Below are 24839 nucleotides of genomic sequence, written 5' to 3'. Positions count from 1 at the left end.
ACTGGTACACCTTCATAAATATGAACATGGTCAATTTCAACGCCACAAGCAATTGTGGACAACAGCCCAATTGACATTGGGGCATGAGCGCTGCTCATCCTACTGATATCCATTGAAAATGACTGTCTACGCCACAAATCCACCAGATATAGGACCTCTTGGCACATTCATGGCGCAGTGAGAACGGTGCATGCCCCACACTGTGCTGTGACATAGCCCTTGTTTTTGTGCAACTAACTGTGTTAGTGACACTTAATAAGGTGATTCTAAAAAGTCTGACCCCCAGCAATCAGAAACATATTCATTCTTCCCAACATCAGAACTGTATATGTGAAACAATATGTCTCAAAGCCAATTTCGGGCTGTAACTATACATTATTTTCAAAAATTTATTCCTATAGCAATAACCAAGAAGCTTTTATGTAGAGCCAGTTACAACTGACCCTAACCACCACTAGTAATCCTTTACCACTAACTACATAATGGACCAACATGCTATCTTTCCAAAGAAGTTCTTCAGAAAAGTTGTGGTTCGTAGTAGAGTAATACTAATAACTCAAGCCCCTTCATGGAACAAATTTCTCCTATAATAATGATTTTCTGTGCACAGAGGCGCTCGGGAGGGCACCAGATCTTTTAGACTCTCAATCAAGAAGCTCATCCACATGCTAGATGCTCCTTAACATCCAGCAGGAAACATGTAGATTCATGCGGTTAATTACAATGGCCTATAAAACAACACATTCAACATTAATCTGTTCAAAAATTGTAAAGGAAAAAAAGAACATACCCTTTGGACAGATTAAAACCTAGTAACAGAAGCAATTATAGCCAAAGGAAATGCTTCTTAAATTATTCACGGCAATAATGAGGTGTAATTATGTAAAGTTCCGACTTTTATTTTAACCTGACTGACTCTATTGTGTTTATTTCTATGAAAACAGTTATATCCTGACCCACAAGGTCGAGCATCAGGAAAACCACAATAGAGCTTGATAAATGATTGCTGCTGTTTCTTTCAGACCACGAAACCTTTTAACACCATTTTTTGTTTAAAACCTAAATATGTCCAATATTCTTTGCTGATTTTTTTTTCTAAAAGGGATTTTCCAGGTTCACAAAAAAACCCTTGAAGCGGGGGCAGGGTTAAAATAAAAAATACTCACCCTGCTGTTACACGGTTGCTCATGTGACTGAGCCTAGTGCTTGGCCATAACAATTATGGGAGGCTGAGCATCTCTGGCCTGACTAGGACCGTAAATAGATGAGGACAAAGAGCCAGGTCAGTTTTTTCTTTTTTTTTTTTTTTAACAAATTATGAATTTGTCCTGGCCTCTTGGGAGTTTTCTGTTATAGCAATCAGAGGTCCAATTACAATGCATAGACAAATCATAAAATTTGAGTTATCTCCCAGTACCACTAGGAGAGCTTACTGCATGTTGTTTTATTCTTGCATTCAATTTATGAATACTACATAGTATAGTTGGTGATAGTCCAGTACTCTCAATTTTTACAGCCAAATTTGGCCAATTTTACAAAAGTAGTTGTGTTTTGGAAGCCCTGGCAAAAAGTGTGTGGATGGTAATTTTTTTGTGACCAGAGCCAGGTAGCTTCTAGGAAGCAAATGAAATTATAAGATGTACCAAGAGAGGAATAGATTCTCATGATAAGGACATCGTTTTACCCTGATACAAATCCCTGGTCAGACCACACATGGAATATTGTGTACAGTTTTGGCCAAGAGTGTATAAAAAGGATATAGTAGAACTGGAACGGGTCATGAGGAGAGCAAAAATATCACAAATTATGGGGAAGACATTTGTTTAATTCTTAAAGGTTGGACTTCATGGACCTGCATCTTTTTCTGACCTTATATACTATGATACTATGAATATTTTGCATTTGGGGCTTCTTAGAGGTGTTCCAGAGAAGCTTTGCACTCAATTTTACTTAAACCCACTAGATAAAATTATTTGGGGTACTAAAATTATTTAGGTTATTAAGTTATTCCCTAGGAAAAACAGGCTACTAGTCTCCAAATTTCTATGTCTTCTGCTGTTTCTCTCAATTTTGAGCAGTTTTCCTAATTAGTTGGCACTTACATAACGGAGGGGGAGGATCTGCAAAAAATTCTGTTCTTGGAGGAATGTTATACAGACAAGGTAAAATTTTAGTCAATATTAATCTTTAGGGTAACCCGTCTACTGTGGCCAATGTGTTACACTATGTCCCGGTGGCCATAGTGAGTGGGTGTGGTAGAGTTGGTACTAATGTGTGACTTTACCTTTAACCAATGCTGAAATAAATGAAAGGTTGAAAAGCCACTGTATGTTAGTGAACAGGCCATGAATACGGTATACTGCAAATAATAACCCTTATAAGCAGTGTAGTCTAATTGTGTACATAAATTATTACGTGGTTATGTGGCTACTTTAAACAGGAAATTTCTCCAAATGGATCCTATATCAAATTTTCTACATCAGTAAACATCTTAATTATTTTAATGATTACACAGCTTGATCTGGAAGTCATCTTAATGTATGATCTCACTCCTTTGTCTTAATATGCACTGACTAATTTCGCACAGAATTAAATGTGATAATTAGAGATGAGCGAGTATACTCGTCCGAGTATACTGCTCGGTCGAGTATTAGCATACTCGGACCGGCTCGTTACTCGGACGAGTATCTCGCCGGCTCGAGTTCGAGCATTAAATTAATAAAAGACACAGAAGAACAGTGTTTACACTGTTCTTCAACACATAACACATGTTTCCAGATGTAATTGTAAGAATACATTAATAAAACACTATTCTTCACTTTACAGGTGTTCGCGCGTGTCTCCCGCTAAGTTCGGAGATGTGCGCCGAACATCAGCAATGTAAAGAATAGTGTTATTTGAATGTGTTCTGCAATGTGCACTTAAATGCTCGTGTTTTCACTGTTTTTATTCTATTCTTCACATTGCTGATGTTAGCGCGTATCTCCAAACTTAGCGGGAGACATGCGCGAACATCTGCAAAGTGAAGAATAGAATAAAAATAGTGCAAACTGTGAAAACAAGAGCATTTAAGTGCAGAACACATTCAAATAACACTATTCTTCACATTGTTGATGTGCGCGCACATCTCCGACATTATCGGAAGACTTGTGCTAACATCTGCAAAGTGAAGAATAGAATAAAAACAGTTAAAACAGTGAAAACAGTGAACACAGGACCATTTAATTGCAGAACACATTGAAAGAACACTATTCTTCACATCCAGATGTTCGGCGCACATCTCCTAACTTAGCGGGAGACACGCGCGAACACCTATAAAGTGAAGAATAGTGTTTTTTTAATGTATTCTTACAATTAAAACATCTGGAAACATGTGGAATGTGTTATTATTTACTGTTCTTTTAATGTGTTGTGTTAGTGAAAAAATGCTCGGGTCTCCCATTGACTTTAATGGGGCTCGTTATTCGGTACGAGCACTCGAGCATCGGGAAAAGTTCGTACCGAATAACGAGCACCCGAGCATTTTAGTGCTCGCTCATCTCTAGTGATAATCTATCTGTTTAACACTTATCCCAGTGAAGTGACGGTAAGGTCTCCGTGGCATCTGCACAGAATGTTAAAATGCGAGATGGAACAGATTTCCCTAATGGAGTCATTGCACTTAATATAATAGGAACACCGTAATGGTGAACAAGTTAAGAAATAGGAGACAAAGGCAATGTGTGTGTAATATATGAAAAGTCATTGTGAATATCGAGACATCCTTCAAAATTTAATGGGGCTGGCAACTCGGGGACACTGACATTGAACACTTTTATTATGAAGTGGAGATATACATAAAGTAGCCACTTGACTCTACAGTAAGTAGTATCAGGTTGCCCTGCAAAATTGATTGGCTGTTCCTGATACTCTCATTCAAGCCAACAGAAGGAGCCATGAGAGGTTGGTCAACTAATTGTTTAGAATAGCAACAGCAGGCGGCAGGACAACAGGTTGAGATATCCCCCTATAGATGCAGATCTTAGTGGATGGGTTATGAGAAACCCCATTAAGAACTTGTGTATGAATAATTGAGGCCAAGCTTTGCCTTATTTGTCTTCTGGAGCAACGGTGGTGAACCTATGGCACGGGTGCCATAGGTGGCACTCAGAGCTATCTCTGTGGGAACCCTGGCCTTTTCCCCCAACAAAGACAAGTTGAGTGACTCTAGACCTCCTCCTGCAGTCCAGGGTAACCCAGGATGTGCCACATTCAGTGCTATTTAAAGCAACGCTTCCTGGGACTTCAGAAGGGTCGGGGTGGTGTAGACAGGGCTTGAATGTTATTGGAGCTCCTGTCCTATGAGTCTTCCTGTTCTTGGGGGCCCTTGAGGGAAGTTACAATGATTATCCAAATTTATCCTAGTTTCTACTGTATTGGTGTCCTAAACATGCCAATACAATTGAAAGCTGTGGCAAAGGAGTGAGCAAAAAGTTGCTGATTAAATTGCCTTGTCGCAACTGTATGATGGTGGAGGCTCCTGTAGTACAGTCAAATGTTAAAAAGGAGGAGCCCTTTTTTGTCTGAGATACGTAATAAAAAATTGTCAACAAATCCTTTTAACTTTTTATATACTCTTTTTATATACTCTACATTTACTGTTCTTTTAATGTTTTCAGCCACATCCAATGAAAGGAAAGCTTAACCTAGAAAAAAAAAATCTTTATTTCAATGTTTTAAATCCCTTATAAAACAAAATTTGCAGATGATATTTCTGAAGCATAATGTCTATAAAAACAGAAAGCTCAGCAAGCAAATCCAAGGTCAAGGCCGTCTGAGTGCATGCACAATGAGATAGTTACATGACAGGGGATCAAAAGACAGAAAAACATTACTAAATGTTATGGGGGAGGGTGAAACAGGCACATTCTGAATAGAAGAGTTGCTGTTTTTGTATGAACAATCATTGTGTTGATGATATATAAATATATATAAAGAAAATCCAAGCAGCACAGAAATAGAGAAAGAAAATGCACGCACGCTGCGGGCTTCTGGTCCTCTAAAAATAGTATATAGAAAGGTAATAACAGCACTCCAGACTTAGAATTGTGCAAAAAGATACTGTATATACTCGAGTATAAGCCGACCCAAGTATAAGCCGAGGCCCCTAATTTTACCACATAAACCTGGTAAAACCTATATTTTTTTTTACTCGAGTATAAGCCGAGTTTGGGTTTTCAGCACATTTTTTTGTGCAGAAAAACTAGGCTTATACTCAAGTATATATGGTAAGTGAATTTATTCCATATTCAAAGCGACGTTTCAGCTCAGAGTGAGCCTTCCTCAAGCTAAATACATATAGTGAATATGTATTTAGTTTGAGGCTCACACTTTGAGGCGAAACGTTGCTTTGAATATGGAATAAATCCACTTATCTTTTTGCACACGTCTGGAGTGCTGTTATTACATTTCTATATATATATACAGGCGGTCCCCTACTTAAGAACACCCGACTTACATACGACCCCTAGTTACATAGGACCTCTGGATCTTGGTAATTTACTGTACTTTAGTCCTAGGCTACAATAAACAGCTATAACAGTTATAAATTCTGTCTGCAATAAAGCTTTAGTGTTAATCCTGGTTCTTATGACAACTCAACATTTTTAAAATACAATTGTGACAGAGACCCAAAAAATTCTGGCTGGGGCTACAATTATAAAGTATACAGTTCTAACTTACATACAAATTCAACTTAAAAACAAACCTACATAACCTATCTTGTATGTAACCCGGAGACTGGAATCATAATGAATCACGGTATGTGACGCAAAGGTACGTCACATGCCGGGTGCGGGTGCATGGAGAGGGTTCCGCCATACAGTGAGAAACACTTCCTCCATACACTGAAGAATACAGCCATACAGTGAGGAACACTACCGCCATACAGTGAGGAACACTACCACCATACAGTGAGGAACACTACACCCATACAGTGAGGAACACTACCTCCATACAGTGAGGGACACTACCTCAATACATTGATGGACACTACCCCCATAAAGTGAGGGACACTACCCCCATACAGTGAGGAACACTGGGGCAGGGTTAAAATAAAAAATACTCACCCTGCTGTTACACGGTTGCTCATGTGACTGAGCCTAGTGCTTGGCCATAACAATTATGGGAGGCTGAGCATCTCTGGCCTGACTAGGACCGTAAATAGATGAGGACAAAGAGCCAGGTCAGTTTTTTCTTTTTTTTTTTTTTTTAACAAATTATGAATTTGTCCTGGCCTCTTGGGAGTTTTCTGTTATAGCAATCAGAGGTCCAATTACAATGCATAGACAAATCATAAAATTTGAGTTATCTCCCAGTACCACTAGGAGAGCTTACTGCATGTTGTTTTATTCTTGCATTCAATTTATGAATACTACATAGTATAGTTGGTGATAGTCCAGTACTCTCAATTTTTACAGCCAAATTTGGCCAATTTTACAAAAGTAGTTGTGTTTTGGAAGCCCTGGCAAAAAGTGTGTGGATGGTAATTTTTTTGTGACCAGAGCCAGGTAGCTTCTAGGAAGCAAATGAAATTATAAGATGTACCAAGAGAGGAATAGATTCTCATGATAAGGACATCGTTTTACCCTGATACAAATCCCTGGTCAGACCACACATGGAATATTGTGTACAGTTTTGGCCAAGAGTGTATAAAAAGGATATAGTAGAACTGGAACGGGTCATGAGGAGAGCAAAAATATCACAAATTATGGGGAAGACATTTGTTTAATTCTTAAAGGTTGGACTTCATGGACCTGCATCTTTTTCTGACCTTATATACTATGATACTATGAATATTTTGCATTTGGGGCTTCTTAGAGGTGTTCCAGAGAAGCTTTGCACTCAATTTTACTTAAACCCACTAGATAAAATTATTTGGGGTACTAAAATTATTTAGGTTATTAAGTTATTCCCTAGGAAAAACAGGCTACTAGTCTCCAAATTTCTATGTCTTCTGCTGTTTCTCTCAATTTTGAGCAGTTTTCCTAATTAGTTGGCACTTACATAACGGAGGGGGAGGATCTGCAAAAAATTCTGTTCTTGGAGGAATGTTATACAGACAAGGTAAAATTTTAGTCAATATTAATCTTTAGGGTAACCCGTCTACTGTGGCCAATGTGTTACACTATGTCCCGGTGGCCATAGTGAGTGGGTGTGGTAGAGTTGGTACTAATGTGTGACTTTACCTTTAACCAATGCTGAAATAAATGAAAGGTTGAAAAGCCACTGTATGTTAGTGAACAGGCCATGAATACGGTATACTGCAAATAATAACCCTTATAAGCAGTGTAGTCTAATTGTGTACATAAATTATTACGTGGTTATGTGGCTACTTTAAACAGGAAATTTCTCCAAATGGATCCTATATCAAATTTTCTACATCAGTAAACATCTTAATTATTTTAATGATTACACAGCTTGATCTGGAAGTCATCTTAATGTATGATCTCACTCCTTTGTCTTAATATGCACTGACTAATTTCGCACAGAATTAAATGTGATAATTAGAGATGAGCGAGTATACTCGTCCGAGTATACTGCTCGGTCGAGTATTAGCATACTCGGACCGGCTCGTTACTCGGACGAGTATCTCGCCGGCTCGAGTTCGAGCATTAAATTAATAAAAGACACAGAAGAACAGTGTTTACACTGTTCTTCAACACATAACACATGTTTCCAGATGTAATTGTAAGAATACATTAATAAAACACTATTCTTCACTTTACAGGTGTTCGCGCGTGTCTCCCGCTAAGTTCGGAGATGTGCGCCGAACATCAGCAATGTAAAGAATAGTGTTATTTGAATGTGTTCTGCAATGTGCACTTAAATGCTCGTGTTTTCACTGTTTTTATTCTATTCTTCACATTGCTGATGTTAGCGCGTATCTCCAAACTTAGCGGGAGACATGCGCGAACATCTGCAAAGTGAAGAATAGAATAAAAATAGTGCAAACTGTGAAAACAAGAGCATTTAAGTGCAGAACACATTCAAATAACACTATTCTTCACATTGTTGATGTGCGCGCACATCTCCGACATTATCGGAAGACTTGTGCTAACATCTGCAAAGTGAAGAATAGAATAAAAACAGTTAAAACAGTGAAAACAGTGAACACAGGACCATTTAATTGCAGAACACATTGAAAGAACACTATTCTTCACATCCAGATGTTCGGCGCACATCTCCTAACTTAGCGGGAGACACGCGCGAACACCTATAAAGTGAAGAATAGTGTTTTTTTAATGTATTCTTACAATTAAAACATCTGGAAACATGTGGAATGTGTTATTATTTACTGTTCTTTTAATGTGTTGTGTTAGTGAAAAAATGCTCGGGTCTCCCATTGACTTTAATGGGGCTCGTTATTCGGTACGAGCACTCGAGCATCGGGAAAAGTTCGTACCGAATAACGAGCACCCGAGCATTTTAGTGCTCGCTCATCTCTAGTGATAATCTATCTGTTTAACACTTATCCCAGTGAAGTGACGGTAAGGTCTCCGTGGCATCTGCACAGAATGTTAAAATGCGAGATGGAACAGATTTCCCTAATGGAGTCATTGCACTTAATATAATAGGAACACCGTAATGGTGAACAAGTTAAGAAATAGGAGACAAAGGCAATGTGTGTGTAATATATGAAAAGTCATTGTGAATATCGAGACATCCTTCAAAATTTAATGGGGCTGGCAACTCGGGGACACTGACATTGAACACTTTTATTATGAAGTGGAGATATACATAAAGTAGCCACTTGACTCTACAGTAAGTAGTATCAGGTTGCCCTGCAAAATTGATTGGCTGTTCCTGATACTCTCATTCAAGCCAACAGAAGGAGCCATGAGAGGTTGGTCAACTAATTGTTTAGAATAGCAACAGCAGGCGGCAGGACAACAGGTTGAGATATCCCCCTATAGATGCAGATCTTAGTGGATGGGTTATGAGAAACCCCATTAAGAACTTGTGTATGAATAATTGAGGCCAAGCTTTGCCTTATTTGTCTTCTGGAGCAACGGTGGTGAACCTATGGCACGGGTGCCATAGGTGGCACTCAGAGCTATCTCTGTGGGAACCCTGGCCTTTTCCCCCAACAAAGACAAGTTGAGTGACTCTAGACCTCCTCCTGCAGTCCAGGGTAACCCAGGATGTGCCACATTCAGTGCTATTTAAAGCAACGCTTCCTGGGACTTCAGAAGGGTCGGGGTGGTGTAGACAGGGCTTGAATGTTATTGGAGCTCCTGTCCTATGAGTCTTCCTGTTCTTGGGGGCCCTTGAGGGAAGTTACAATGATTATCCAAATTTATCCTAGTTTCTACTGTATTGGTGTCCTAAACATGCCAATACAATTGAAAGCTGTGGCAAAGGAGTGAGCAAAAAGTTGCTGATTAAATTGCCTTGTCGCAACTGTATGATGGTGGAGGCTCCTGTAGTACAGTCAAATGTTAAAAAGGAGGAGCCCTTTTTTGTCTGAGATACGTAATAAAAAATTGTCAACAAATCCTTTTAACTTTTTATATACTCTTTTTATATACTCTACATTTACTGTTCTTTTAATGTTTTCAGCCACATCCAATGAAAGGAAAGCTTAACCTAGAAAAAAAAAATCTTTATTTCAATGTTTTAAATCCCTTATAAAACAAAATTTGCAGATGATATTTCTGAAGCATAATGTCTATAAAAACAGAAAGCTCAGCAAGCAAATCCAAGGTCAAGGCCGTCTGAGTGCATGCACAATGAGATAGTTACATGACAGGGGATCAAAAGACAGAAAAACATTACTAAATGTTATGGGGGAGGGTGAAACAGGCACATTCTGAATAGAAGAGTTGCTGTTTTTGTATGAACAATCATTGTGTTGATGATATATAAATATATATAAAGAAAATCCAAGCAGCACAGAAATAGAGAAAGAAAATGCACGCACGCTGCGGGCTTCTGGTCCTCTAAAAATAGTATATAGAAAGGTAATAACAGCACTCCAGACTTAGAATTGTGCAAAAAGATACTGTATATACTCGAGTATAAGCCGACCCAAGTATAAGCCGAGGCCCCTAATTTTACCACATAAACCTGGTAAAACCTATATTTTTTTTTACTCGAGTATAAGCCGAGTTTGGGTTTTCAGCACATTTTTTTGTGCAGAAAAACTAGGCTTATACTCAAGTATATATGGTAAGTGAATTTATTCCATATTCAAAGCGACGTTTCAGCTCAGAGTGAGCCTTCCTCAAGCTAAATACATATAGTGAATATGTATTTAGTTTGAGGCTCACACTTTGAGGCGAAACGTTGCTTTGAATATGGAATAAATCCACTTATCTTTTTGCACACGTCTGGAGTGCTGTTATTACATTTCTATATATATATACAGGCGGTCCCCTACTTAAGAACACCCGACTTACAGACGACCCCTAGTTACAAACGGACCTCTGGATCTTGGTAATTTACTGTACTTTAGTCCTAGGCTACAATAAACAGCTATAACAGTTATAAATTCTGTCTGCAATAAAGCTTTAGTGTTAATCCTGGTTCTTATGACAACTCAACATTTTTAAAATACAATTGTGACAGAGACCCAAAAAATTCTGGCTGGGGCTACAATTATAAAGTATACAGTTCTAACTTACATACAAATTCAACTTAAAAACAAACCTACATAACCTATCTTGTATGTAACCCGGAGACTGGAATCATAATGAATCACGGTATGTGACGCAAAGGTACGTCACATGCCGGGTGCGGGTGCATGGAGAGGGTTCCGCCATACAGTGAGAAACACTTCCTCCATACACTGAAGAATACAGCCATACAGTGAGGAACACTACCGCCATACAGTGAGGAACACTACCACCATACAGTGAGGAACACTACACCCATACAGTGAGGAACACTACCTCCATACAGTGAGGGACACTACCTCAATACATTGATGGACACTACCCCCATAAAGTGAGGGACACTACCCCCATACAGTGAGGAACACTGGGGCAGGGTTAAAATAAAAAATACTCACCCTGCTGTTACACGGTTGCTCATGTGACTGAGCCTAGTGCTTGGCCATAACAATTATGGGAGGCTGAGCATCTCTGGCCTGACTAGGACCGTAAATAGATGAGGACAAAGAGCCAGGTCAGTTTTTTCTTTTTTTTTTTTTTTTAACAAATTATGAATTTGTCCTGGCCTCTTGGGAGTTTTCTGTTATAGCAATCAGAGGTCCAATTACAATGCATAGACAAATCATAAAATTTGAGTTATCTCCCAGTACCACTAGGAGAGCTTACTGCATGTTGTTTTATTCTTGCATTCAATTTATGAATACTACATAGTATAGTTGGTGATAGTCCAGTACTCTCAATTTTTACAGCCAAATTTGGCCAATTTTACAAAAGTAGTTGTGTTTTGGAAGCCCTGGCAAAAAGTGTGTGGATGGTAATTTTTTTGTGACCAGAGCCAGGTAGCTTCTAGGAAGCAAATGAAATTATAAGATGTACCAAGAGAGGAATAGATTCTCATGATAAGGACATCGTTTTACCCTGATACAAATCCCTGGTCAGACCACACATGGAATATTGTGTACAGTTTTGGCCAAGAGTGTATAAAAAGGATATAGTAGAACTGGAACGGGTCATGAGGAGAGCAAAAATATCACAAATTATGGGGAAGACATTTGTTTAATTCTTAAAGGTTGGACTTCATGGACCTGCATCTTTTTCTGACCTTATATACTATGATACTATGAATATTTTGCATTTGGGGCTTCTTAGAGGTGTTCCAGAGAAGCTTTGCACTCAATTTTACTTAAACCCACTAGATAAAATTATTTGGGGTACTAAAATTATTTAGGTTATTAAGTTATTCCCTAGGAAAAACAGGCTACTAGTCTCCAAATTTCTATGTCTTCTGCTGTTTCTCTCAATTTTGAGCAGTTTTCCTAATTAGTTGGCACTTACATAACGGAGGGGGAGGATCTGCAAAAAATTCTGTTCTTGGAGGAATGTTATACAGACAAGGTAAAATTTTAGTCAATATTAATCTTTAGGGTAACCCGTCTACTGTGGCCAATGTGTTACACTATGTCCCGGTGGCCATAGTGAGTGGGTGTGGTAGAGTTGGTACTAATGTGTGACTTTACCTTTAACCAATGCTGAAATAAATGAAAGGTTGAAAAGCCACTGTATGTTAGTGAACAGGCCATGAATACGGTATACTGCAAATAATAACCCTTATAAGCAGTGTAGTCTAATTGTGTACATAAATTATTACGTGGTTATGTGGCTACTTTAAACAGGAAATTTCTCCAAATGGATCCTATATCAAATTTTCTACATCAGTAAACATCTTAATTATTTTAATGATTACACAGCTTGATCTGGAAGTCATCTTAATGTATGATCTCACTCCTTTGTCTTAATATGCACTGACTAATTTCGCACAGAATTAAATGTGATAATTAGAGATGAGCGAGTATACTCGTCCGAGTATACTGCTCGGTCGAGTATTAGCATACTCGGACCGGCTCGTTACTCGGACGAGTATCTCGCCGGCTCGAGTTCGAGCATTAAATTAATAAAAGACACAGAAGAACAGTGTTTACACTGTTCTTCAACACATAACACATGTTTCCAGATGTAATTGTAAGAATACATTAATAAAACACTATTCTTCACTTTACAGGTGTTCGCGCGTGTCTCCCGCTAAGTTCGGAGATGTGCGCCGAACATCAGCAATGTAAAGAATAGTGTTATTTGAATGTGTTCTGCAATGTGCACTTAAATGCTCGTGTTTTCACTGTTTTTATTCTATTCTTCACATTGCTGATGTTAGCGCGTATCTCCAAACTTAGCGGGAGACATGCGCGAACATCTGCAAAGTGAAGAATAGAATAAAAATAGTGCAAACTGTGAAAACAAGAGCATTTAAGTGCAGAACACATTCAAATAACACTATTCTTCACATTGTTGATGTGCGCGCACATCTCCGACATTATCGGAAGACTTGTGCTAACATCTGCAAAGTGAAGAATAGAATAAAAACAGTTAAAACAGTGAAAACAGTGAACACAGGACCATTTAATTGCAGAACACATTGAAAGAACACTATTCTTCACATCCAGATGTTCGGCGCACATCTCCTAACTTAGCGGGAGACACGCGCGAACACCTATAAAGTGAAGAATAGTGTTTTTTTAATGTATTCTTACAATTAAAACATCTGGAAACATGTGGAATGTGTTATTATTTACTGTTCTTTTAATGTGTTGTGTTAGTGAAAAAATGCTCGGGTCTCCCATTGACTTTAATGGGGCTCGTTATTCGGTACGAGCACTCGAGCATCGGGAAAAGTTCGTACCGAATAACGAGCACCCGAGCATTTTAGTGCTCGCTCATCTCTAGTGATAATCTATCTGTTTAACACTTATCCCAGTGAAGTGACGGTAAGGTCTCCGTGGCATCTGCACAGAATGTTAAAATGCGAGATGGAACAGATTTCCCTAATGGAGTCATTGCACTTAATATAATAGGAACACCGTAATGGTGAACAAGTTAAGAAATAGGAGACAAAGGCAATGTGTGTGTAATATATGAAAAGTCATTGTGAATATCGAGACATCCTTCAAAATTTAATGGGGCTGGCAACTCGGGGACACTGACATTGAACACTTTTATTATGAAGTGGAGATATACATAAAGTAGCCACTTGACTCTACAGTAAGTAGTATCAGGTTGCCCTGCAAAATTGATTGGCTGTTCCTGATACTCTCATTCAAGCCAACAGAAGGAGCCATGAGAGGTTGGTCAACTAATTGTTTAGAATAGCAACAGCAGGCGGCAGGACAACAGGTTGAGATATCCCCCTATAGATGCAGATCTTAGTGGATGGGTTATGAGAAACCCCATTAAGAACTTGTGTATGAATAATTGAGGCCAAGCTTTGCCTTATTTGTCTTCTGGAGCAACGGTGGTGAACCTATGGCACGGGTGCCATAGGTGGCACTCAGAGCTATCTCTGTGGGAACCCTGGCCTTTTCCCCCAACAAAGACAAGTTGAGTGACTCTAGACCTCCTCCTGCAGTCCAGGGTAACCCAGGATGTGCCACATTCAGTGCTATTTAAAGCAACGCTTCCTGGGACTTCAGAAGGGTCGGGGTGGTGTAGACAGGGCTTGAATGTTATTGGAGCTCCTGTCCTATGAGTCTTCCTGTTCTTGGGGGCCCTTGAGGGAAGTTACAATGATTATCCAAATTTATCCTAGTTTCTACTGTATTGGTGTCCTAAACATGCCAATACAATTGAAAGCTGTGGCAAAGGAGTGAGCAAAAAGTTGCTGATTAAATTGCCTTGTCGCAACTGTATGATGGTGGAGGCTCCTGTAGTACAGTCAAATGTTAAAAAGGAGGAGCCCTTTTTTGTCTGAGATACGTAATAAAAAATTGTCAACAAATCCTTTTAACTTTTTATATACTCTTTTTATATACTCTACATTTACTGTTCTTTTAATGTTTTCAGCCACATCCAATGAAAGGAAAGCTTAACCTAGAAAAAAAAAATCTTTATTTCAATGTTTTAAATCCCTTATAAAACAAAATTTGCAGATGATATTTCTGAAGCATAATGTCTATAAAAACAGAAAGCTCAGCAAGCAAATCCAAGGTCAAGGCCGTCTGAGTGCATGCACAATGAGATAGTTACATGACAGGGGATCAAAAGACAGAAAAACATTACTAAATGTTATGGGGGAGGGTGAAACAGGCACATTCTGAATAGAAGAGTTGCTGTTTTTGTATGAACAATCATTGTGTTGATGATATATAAATATATATAAAGAAAATCCAAGCAGCACAGAAATAGAGAAAGAAAATGCACGCACGCTGCGGGCTTCTGGTCCTCTAAAAATAGTATATAGAAAGGTAATAACAGCACTCCAGACTTAGAATTGTGCAAAAAGATACTGTATATACTCGAGTATAAGCCGACCCAAGTATAAGCCGAGGCCCCTAATTTTACCACATAAACCTGGTAAAACCTATATTTTTTTTTACTCGAGTATAAGCCGAGTTTGGGTTTTCAGCACATTTTTTTGTGCAGAAAAACTAGGCTTATACTCAAGTATATATGGTAAGTGAATTTATTCCATATTCAAAGCGACGTTTCAGCTCAGAGTGAGCCTTCCTCAAGCTAAATACATATAGTGAATATGTATTTAGTTTGAGGCTCACACTTTGAGGCGAAACGTTGCTTTGAATATGGAATAAATCCACTTATCTTTTTGCACACGTCTGGAGTGCTGTTATTACATTTCTATATATATATACAGGCGGTCCCCTACTTAAGAACACCCGACTTACAGACGACCCCTAGTTACAAACGGACCTCTGGATCTTGGTAATTTACTGTACTTTAGTCCTAGGCTACAATAAACAGCTATAACAGTTATAAATTCTGTCTGCAATAAAGCTTTAGTGTTAATCCTGGTTCTTATGACAACTCAACATTTTTAAAATACAATTGTGACAGAGACCCAAAAAATTCTGGCTGGGGCTACAATTATAAAGTATACAGTTCTAACTTACATACAAATTCAACTTAAAAACAAACCTACATAACCTATCTTGTATGTAACCCGGAGACTGGAATCATAATGAATCACGGTATGTGACGCAAAGGTACGTCACATGCCGGGTGCGGGTGCATGGAGAGGGTTCCGCCATACAGTGAGAAACACTTCCTCCATACACTGAAGAATACAGCCATACAGTGAGGAACACTACCGCCATACAGTGAGGAACACTACCACCATACAGTGAGGAACACTACACCCATACAGTGAGGAACACTACCTCCATACAGTGAGGGACACTACCTCAATACATTGATGGACACTACCCCCATAAAGTGAGGGACACTACCCCCATACAGTGAGGAACACTGGGGCAGGGTTAAAATAAAAAATACTCACCCTGCTGTTACACGGTTGCTCATGTGACTGAGCCTAGTGCTTGGCCATAACAATTATGGGAGGCTGAGCATCTCTGGCCTGACTAGGACCGTAAATAGATGAGGACAAAGAGCCAGGTCAGTTTTTTCTTTTTTTTTTTTTTTTAACAAATTATGAATTTGTCCTGGCCTCTTGGGAGTTTTCTGTTATAGCAATCAGAGGTCCAATTACAATGCATAGACAAATCATAAAATTTGAGTTATCTCCCAGTACCACTAGGAGAGCTTACTGCATGTTGTTTTATTCTTGCATTCAATTTATGAATACTACATAGTATAGTTGGTGATAGTCCAGTACTCTCAATTTTTACAGCCAAATTTGGCCAATTTTACAAAAGTAGTTGTGTTTTGGAAGCCCTGGCAAAAAGTGTGTGGATGGTAATTTTTTTGTGACCAGAGCCAGGTAGCTTCTAGGAAGCAAATGAAATTATAAGATGTACCAAGAGAGGAATAGATTCTCATGATAAGGACATCGTTTTACCCTGATACAAATCCCTGGTCAGACCACACATGGAATATTGTGTACAGTTTTGGCCAAGAGTGTATAAAAAGGATATAGTAGAACTGGAACGGGTCATGAGGAGAGCAAAAATATCACAAATTATGGGGAAGACATTTGTTTAATTCTTAAAGGTTGGACTTCATGGACCTGCATCTTTTTCTGACCTTATATACTATGATACTATGAATATTTTGCATTTGGGGCTTCTTAGAGGTGTTCCAGAGAAGCTTTGCACTCAATTTTACTTAAACCCACTAGATAAAATTATTTGGGGTACTAAAATTATTTAGGTTATTAAGTTATTCCCTAGGAAAAACAGGCTACTAGTCTCCAAATTTCTATGTCTTCTGCTGTTTCTCTCAATTTTGAGCAGTTTTCCTAATTAGTTGGCACTTACATAACGGAGGGGGAGGATCTGCAAAAAATTCTGTTCTTGGAGGAATGTTATACAGACAAGGTAAAATTTTAGTCAATATTAATCTTTAGGGTAACCCGTCTACTGTGGCCAATGTGTTACACTATGTCCCGGTGGCCATAGTGAGTGGGTGTGGTAGAGTTGGTACTAATGTGTGACTTTACCTTTAACCAATGCTGAAATAAATGAAAGGTTGAAAAGCCACTGTATGTTAGTGAACAGGCCATGAATACGGTATACTGCAAATAATAACCCTTATAAGCAGTGTAGTCTAATTGTGTACATAAATTATTACGTGGTTATGTGGCTACTTTAAACAGGAAATTTCTCCAAATGGATCCTATATCAAATTTTCTACATCAGTAAACATCTTAATTATTTTAATGATTACACAGCTTGATCTGGAAGTCATCTTAATGTATGATCTCACTCCTTTGTCTTAATATGCACTGACTAATTTCGCACAGAATTAAATGTGATAATTAGAGATGAGCGAGTATACTCGTCCGAGTATACTGCTCGGTCGAGTATTAGCATACTCGGACCGGCTCGTTACTCGGACGAGTATCTCGCCGGCTCGAGTTCGAGCATTAAATTAATAAAAGACACAGAAGAACAGTGTTTACACTGTTCTTCAACACATAACACATGTTTCCAGATGTAATTGTAAGAATACATTAATAAAACACTATTCTTCACTTTACAGGTGTTCGCGCGTGTCTCCCGCTAAGTTCGGAGATGTGCGCCGAACATCAGCAATGTAAAGAATAGTGTTATTTGAATGTGTTCTGCAATGTGCACTTAAATGCTCGTGTTTTCACTGTTTTTATTCTATTCTTCACATTGCTGATGTTAGCGCGTATCTCCAAACTTAGCGGGAGACATGCGCGAACATCTGCAAAGTGAAGAATAGAATAAAAATAGTGCAAACTGTGAAAACAAGAGCATTTAAGTGCAGAACACATTCAAATAACACTATTCTTCACATTGTTGATGTGCGCGCACATCTCCGACATTATCGGAAGACTTGTGCTAACATCTGCAAAGTGAAGAATAGAATAAAAACAGTTAAAACAGTGAAAACAGTGAACACAGGACCATTTAATTGCAGAACACATTGAAAGAACACTATTCTTCACATCCAGATGTTCGGCGCACATCTCCTAACTTAGCGGGAGACACGCGCGAACACCTATAAAGTGAAGAATAGTGTTTTTTTAATGTATTCTTACAATTAAAACATCTGGAAACATGTGGAATGTGTTATTATTTACTGTTCTTTTAATGTGTTGTGTTAGTGAAAAAATGCTCGGGTCTCCCATTGACTTTAATGGGGCTCGTTATTCGGTACGAGCACTCGAGCATCGGGAAAAGTTCGTACCGAATAACGAGCACCCGAGCATTTTAGTGCTCGCTCATCTCTAGTGATAATCTATCTGTTTAACACTTATCCCAGTGAAGTGACGGTAAGGTCTCCGTGGCATCTGCACAGAATGTTAAAATGCGAGATGGAACAGATTTCCCTAATGGAGTCATTGCACTTAATATAATAGGAACACCGTAATGGTGAACAAGTTAAGAAATAGGAGACAAAGGCAATGTGTGTGTAATATATGAAAAGTCATTGTGAATATCGAGACATCCTTCAAAATTTAATGGGGCTGGCAACTCGGGGACACTGACATTGAACACTTTTATTATGAAGTGGAGATATACATAAAGTAGCCACTTGACTCTACAGTAAGTAGTATCAGGTTGCCCTGCAAAATTGATTGGCTGTTCCTGATACTCTCATTCAAGCCAACAGAAGGAGCCATGAGAGGTTGGTCAACTAATTGTTTAGAATAGCAACAGCAGGCGGCAGGACAACAGGTTGAGATATCCCCCTATAGATGCAGATCTTAGTGGATGGGTTATGAGAAACCCCATTAAGAACTTGTGTATGAATAATTGAGGCCAAGCTTTGCCTTATTTGTCTTCTGGAGCAACGGTGGTGAACCTATGGCACGGGTGCCATAGGTGGCACTCAGAGCTATCTCTGTGGGAACCCTGGCCTTTTCCCCCAACAAAGACAAGTTGAGTGACTCTAGACCTCCTCCTGCAGTCCAGGGTAACCCAGGATGTGCCACATTCAGTGCTATTTAAAGCAACGCTTCCTGGGACTTCAGAAGGGTCGGGGTGGTGTAGACAGGGCTTGAATGTTATTGGAGCTCCTGTCCTATGAGTCTTCCTGTTCTTGGGGGCCCTTGAGGGAAGTTACAATGATTATCCAAATTTATCCTAGTTTCTACTGTATTGGTGTCCTAAACATGCCAATACAATTGAAAGCTGTGGCAAAGGAGTGAGCAAAAAGTTGCTGATTAAATTGCCTTGTCGCAACTGTATGATGGTGGAGGCTCCTGTAGTACAGTCAAATGTTAAAAAGGAGGAGCCCTTTTTTGTCTGAGATACGTAATAAAAAATTGTCAACAAATCCTTTTAACTTTTTATATACTCTTTTTATATACTCTACATTTACTGTTCTTTTAATGTTTTCAGCCACATCCAATGAAAGGAAAGCTTAACCTAGAAAAAAAAAATCTTTATTTCAATGTTTTAAATCCCTTATAAAACAAAATTTGCAGATGATATTTCTGAAGCATAATGTCTATAAAAACAGAAAGCTCAGCAAGCAAATCCAAGGTCAAGGCCGTCTGAGTGCATGCACAATGAGATAGTTACATGACAGGGGATCAAAAGACAGAAAAACATTACTAAATGTTATGGGGGAGGGTGAAACAGGCACATTCTGAATAGAAGAGTTGCTGTTTTTGTATGAACAATCATTGTGTTGATGATATATAAATATATATAAAGAAAATCCAAGCAGCACAGAAATAGAGAAAGAAAATGCACGCACGCTGCGGGCTTCTGGTCCTCTAAAAATAGTATATAGAAAGGTAATAACAGCACTCCAGACTTAGAATTGTGCAAAAAGATACTGTATATACTCGAGTATAAGCCGACCCAAGTATAAGCCGAGGCCCCTAATTTTACCACATAAACCTGGTAAAACCTATATTTTTTTTTACTCGAGTATAAGCCGAGTTTGGGTTTTCAGCACATTTTTTTGTGCAGAAAAACTAGGCTTATACTCAAGTATATATGGTAAGTGAATTTATTCCATATTCAAAGCGACGTTTCAGCTCAGAGTGAGCCTTCCTCAAGCTAAATACATATAGTGAATATGTATTTAGTTTGAGGCTCACACTTTGAGGCGAAACGTTGCTTTGAATATGGAATAAATCCACTTATCTTTTTGCACACGTCTGGAGTGCTGTTATTACATTTCTATATATATATACAGGCGGTCCCCTACTTAAGAACACCCGACTTACAGACGACCCCTAGTTACAAACGGACCTCTGGATCTTGGTAATTTACTGTACTTTAGTCCTAGGCTACAATAAACAGCTATAACAGTTATAAATTCTGTCTGCAATAAAGCTTTAGTGTTAATCCTGGTTCTTATGACAACTCAACATTTTTAAAATACAATTGTGACAGAGACCCAAAAAATTCTGGCTGGGGCTACAATTATAAAGTATACAGTTCTAACTTACATACAAATTCAACTTAAAAACAAACCTACATAACCTATCTTGTATGTAACCCGGAGACTGGAATCATAATGAATCACGGTATGTGACGCAAAGGTACGTCACATGCCGGGTGCGGGTGCATGGAGAGGGTTCCGCCATACAGTGAGAAACACTTCCTCCATACACTGAAGAATACAGCCATACAGTGAGGAACACTACCGCCATACAGTGAGGAACACTACCACCATACAGTGAGGAACACTACACCCATACAGTGAGGAACACTACCTCCATACAGTGAGGGACACTACCTCAATACATTGATGGACACTACCCCCATAAAGTGAGGGACACTACCCCCATACAGTGAGGAACACTGGGGCAGGGTTAAAATAAAAAATACTCACCCTGCTGTTACACGGTTGCTCATGTGACTGAGCCTAGTGCTTGGCCATAACAATTATGGGAGGCTGAGCATCTCTGGCCTGACTAGGACCGTAAATAGATGAGGACAAAGAGCCAGGTCAGTTTTTTCTTTTTTTTTTTTTTTTAACAAATTATGAATTTGTCCTGGCCTCTTGGGAGTTTTCTGTTATAGCAATCAGAGGTCCAATTACAATGCATAGACAAATCATAAAATTTGAGTTATCTCCCAGTACCACTAGGAGAGCTTACTGCATGTTGTTTTATTCTTGCATTCAATTTATGAATACTACATAGTATAGTTGGTGATAGTCCAGTACTCTCAATTTTTACAGCCAAATTTGGCCAATTTTACAAAAGTAGTTGTGTTTTGGAAGCCCTGGCAAAAAGTGTGTGGATGGTAATTTTTTTGTGACCAGAGCCAGGTAGCTTCTAGGAAGCAAATGAAATTATAAGATGTACCAAGAGAGGAATAGATTCTCATGATAAGGACATCGTTTTACCCTGATACAAATCCCTGGTCAGACCACACATGGAATATTGTGTACAGTTTTGGCCAAGAGTGTATAAAAAGGATATAGTAGAACTGGAACGGGTCATGAGGAGAGCAAAAATATCACAAATTATGGGGAAGACATTTGTTTAATTCTTAAAGGTTGGACTTCATGGACCTGCATCTTTTTCTGACCTTATATACTATGATACTATGAATATTTTGCATTTGGGGCTTCTTAGAGGTGTTCCAGAGAAGCTTTGCACTCAATTTTACTTAAACCCACTAGATAAAATTATTTGGGGTACTAAAATTATTTAGGTTATTAAGTTATTCCCTAGGAAAAACAGGCTACTAGTCTCCAAATTTCTATGTCTTCTGCTGTTTCTCTCAATTTTGAGCAGTTTTCCTAATTAGTTGGCACTTACATAACGGAGGGGGAGGATCTGCAAAAAATTCTGTTCTTGGAGGAATGTTATACAGACAAGGTAAAATTTTAGTCAATATTAATCTTTAGGGTAACCCGTCTACTGTGGCCAATGTGTTACACTATGTCCCGGTGGCCATAGTGAGTGGGTGTGGTAGAGTTGGTACTAATGTGTGACTTTACCTTTAACCAATGCTGAAATAAATGAAAGGTTGAAAAGCCACTGTATGTTAGTGAACAGGCCATGAATACGGTATACTGCAAATAATAACCCTTATAAGCAGTGTAGTCTAATTGTGTACATAAATTATTACGTGGTTATGTGGCTACTTTAAACAGGAAATTTCTCCAAATGGATCCTATATCAAATTTTCTACATCAGTAAACATCTTAATTATTTTAATGATTACACAGCTTGATCTGGAAGTCATCTTAATGTATGATCTCACTCCTTTGTCTTAATATGCACTGACTAATTTCGCACAGAATTAAATGTGATAATTAGAGATGAGCGAGTATACTCGTCCGAGTATACTGCTCGGTCGAGTATTAGCATACTCGGACCGGCTCGTTACTCGGACGAGTATCTCGCCGGCTCGAGTTCGAGCATTAAATTAATAAAAGACACAGAAGAACAGTGTTTACACTGTTCTTCAACACATAACACATGTTTCCAGATGTAATTGTAAGAATACATTAATAAAACACTATTCTTCACTTTACAGGTGTTCGCGCGTGTCTCCCGCTAAGTTCGGAGATGTGCGCCGAACATCAGCAATGTAAAGAATAGTGTTATTTGAATGTGTTCTGCAATGTGCACTTAAATGCTCGTGTTTTCACTGTTTTTATTCTATTCTTCACATTGCTGATGTTAGCGCGTATCTCCAAACTTAGCGGGAGACATGCGCGAACATCTGCAAAGTGAAGAATAGAATAAAAATAGTGCAAACTGTGAAAACAAGAGCATTTAAGTGCAGAACACATTCAAATAACACTATTCTTCACATTGTTGATGTGCGCGCACATCTCCGACATTATCGGAAGACTTGTGCTAACATCTGCAAAGTGAAGAATAGAATAAAAACAGTTAAAACAGTGAAAACAGTGAACACAGGACCATTTAATTGCAGAACACATTGAAAGAACACTATTCTTCACATCCAGATGTTCGGCGCACATCTCCTAACTTAGCGGGAGACACGCGCGAACACCTATAAAGTGAAGAATAGTGTTTTTTTAATGTATTCTTACAATTAAAACATCTGGAAACATGTGGAATGTGTTATTATTTACTGTTCTTTTAATGTGTTGTGTTAGTGAAAAAATGCTCGGGTCTCCCATTGACTTTAATGGGGCTCGTTATTCGGTACGAGCACTCGAGCATCGGGAAAAGTTCGTACCGAATAACGAGCACCCGAGCATTTTAGTGCTCGCTCATCTCTAGTGATAATCTATCTGTTTAACACTTATCCCAGTGAAGTGACGGTAAGGTCTCCGTGGCATCTGCACAGAATGTTAAAATGCGAGATGGAACAGATTTCCCTAATGGAGTCATTGCACTTAATATAATAGGAACACCGTAATGGTGAACAAGTTAAGAAATAGGAGACAAAGGCAATGTGTGTGTAATATATGAAAAGTCATTGTGAATATCGAGACATCCTTCAAAATTTAATGGGGCTGGCAACTCGGGGACACTGACATTGAACACTTTTATTATGAAGTGGAGATATACATAAAGTAGCCACTTGACTCTACAGTAAGTAGTATCAGGTTGCCCTGCAAAATTGATTGGCTGTTCCTGATACTCTCATTCAAGCCAACAGAAGGAGCCATGAGAGGTTGGTCAACTAATTGTTTAGAATAGCAACAGCAGGCGGCAGGACAACAGGTTGAGATATCCCCCTATAGATGCAGATCTTAGTGGATGGGTTATGAGAAACCCCATTAAGAACTTGTGTATGAATAATTGAGGCCAAGCTTTGCCTTATTTGTCTTCTGGAGCAACGGTGGTGAACCTATGGCACGGGTGCCATAGGTGGCACTCAGAGCTATCTCTGTGGGAACCCTGGCCTTTTCCCCCAACAAAGACAAGTTGAGTGACTCTAGACCTCCTCCTGCAGTCCAGGGTAACCCAGGATGTGCCACATTCAGTGCTATTTAAAGCAACGCTTCCTGGGACTTCAGAAGGGTCGGGGTGGTGTAGACAGGGCTTGAATGTTATTGGAGCTCCTGTCCTATGAGTCTTCCTGTTCTTGGGGGCCCTTGAGGGAAGTTACAATGATTATCCAAATTTATCCTAGTTTCTACTGTATTGGTGTCCTAAACATGCCAATACAATTGAAAGCTGTGGCAAAGGAGTGAGCAAAAAGTTGCTGATTAAATTGCCTTGTCGCAACTGTATGATGGTGGAGGCTCCTGTAGTACAGTCAAATGTTAAAAAGGAGGAGCCCTTTTTTGTCTGAGATACGTAATAAAAAATTGTCAACAAATCCTTTTAACTTTTTATATACTCTTTTTATATACTCTACATTTACTGTTCTTTTAATGTTTTCAGCCACATCCAATGAAAGGAAAGCTTAACCTAGAAAAAAAAAATCTTTATTTCAATGTTTTAAATCCCTTATAAAACAAAATTTGCAGATGATATTTCTGAAGCATAATGTCTATAAAAACAGAAAGCTCAGCAAGCAAATCCAAGGTCAAGGCCGTCTGAGTGCATGCACAATGAGATAGTTACATGACAGGGGATCAAAAGACAGAAAAACATTACTAAATGTTATGGGGGAGGGTGAAACAGGCACATTCTGAATAGAAGAGTTGCTGTTTTTGTATGAACAATCATTGTGTTGATGATATATAAATATATATAAAGAAAATCCAAGCAGCACAGAAATAGAGAAAGAAAATGCACGCACGCTGCGGGCTTCTGGTCCTCTAAAAATAGTATATAGAAAGGTAATAACA

At 38.8% G+C, this 24839-nt stretch overlaps 1 protein-coding gene across 1 annotated transcript in view; it reads right to left on the bottom strand.

The window, feature by feature from the left end:
- Positions 1-24839, bottom strand: part of SLCO3A1 (solute carrier organic anion transporter family member 3A1) — a 235173-nt gene that overhangs the window by 53502 nt on the left and 156832 nt on the right. The gene's annotated exons all lie outside the window — the stretch shown is intronic.

Source organism: Engystomops pustulosus, chromosome 4 (assembly GCF_040894005.1).
Source record: "Engystomops pustulosus chromosome 4, aEngPut4.maternal, whole genome shotgun sequence".
Classification (NCBI taxonomy): domain Eukaryota; kingdom Metazoa; phylum Chordata; class Amphibia; order Anura; family Leptodactylidae; genus Engystomops; species Engystomops pustulosus.
The sequence above is the reverse complement of the archived record's forward strand: the minus strand, read 5'-3'. Positions and strand labels throughout refer to the sequence as shown.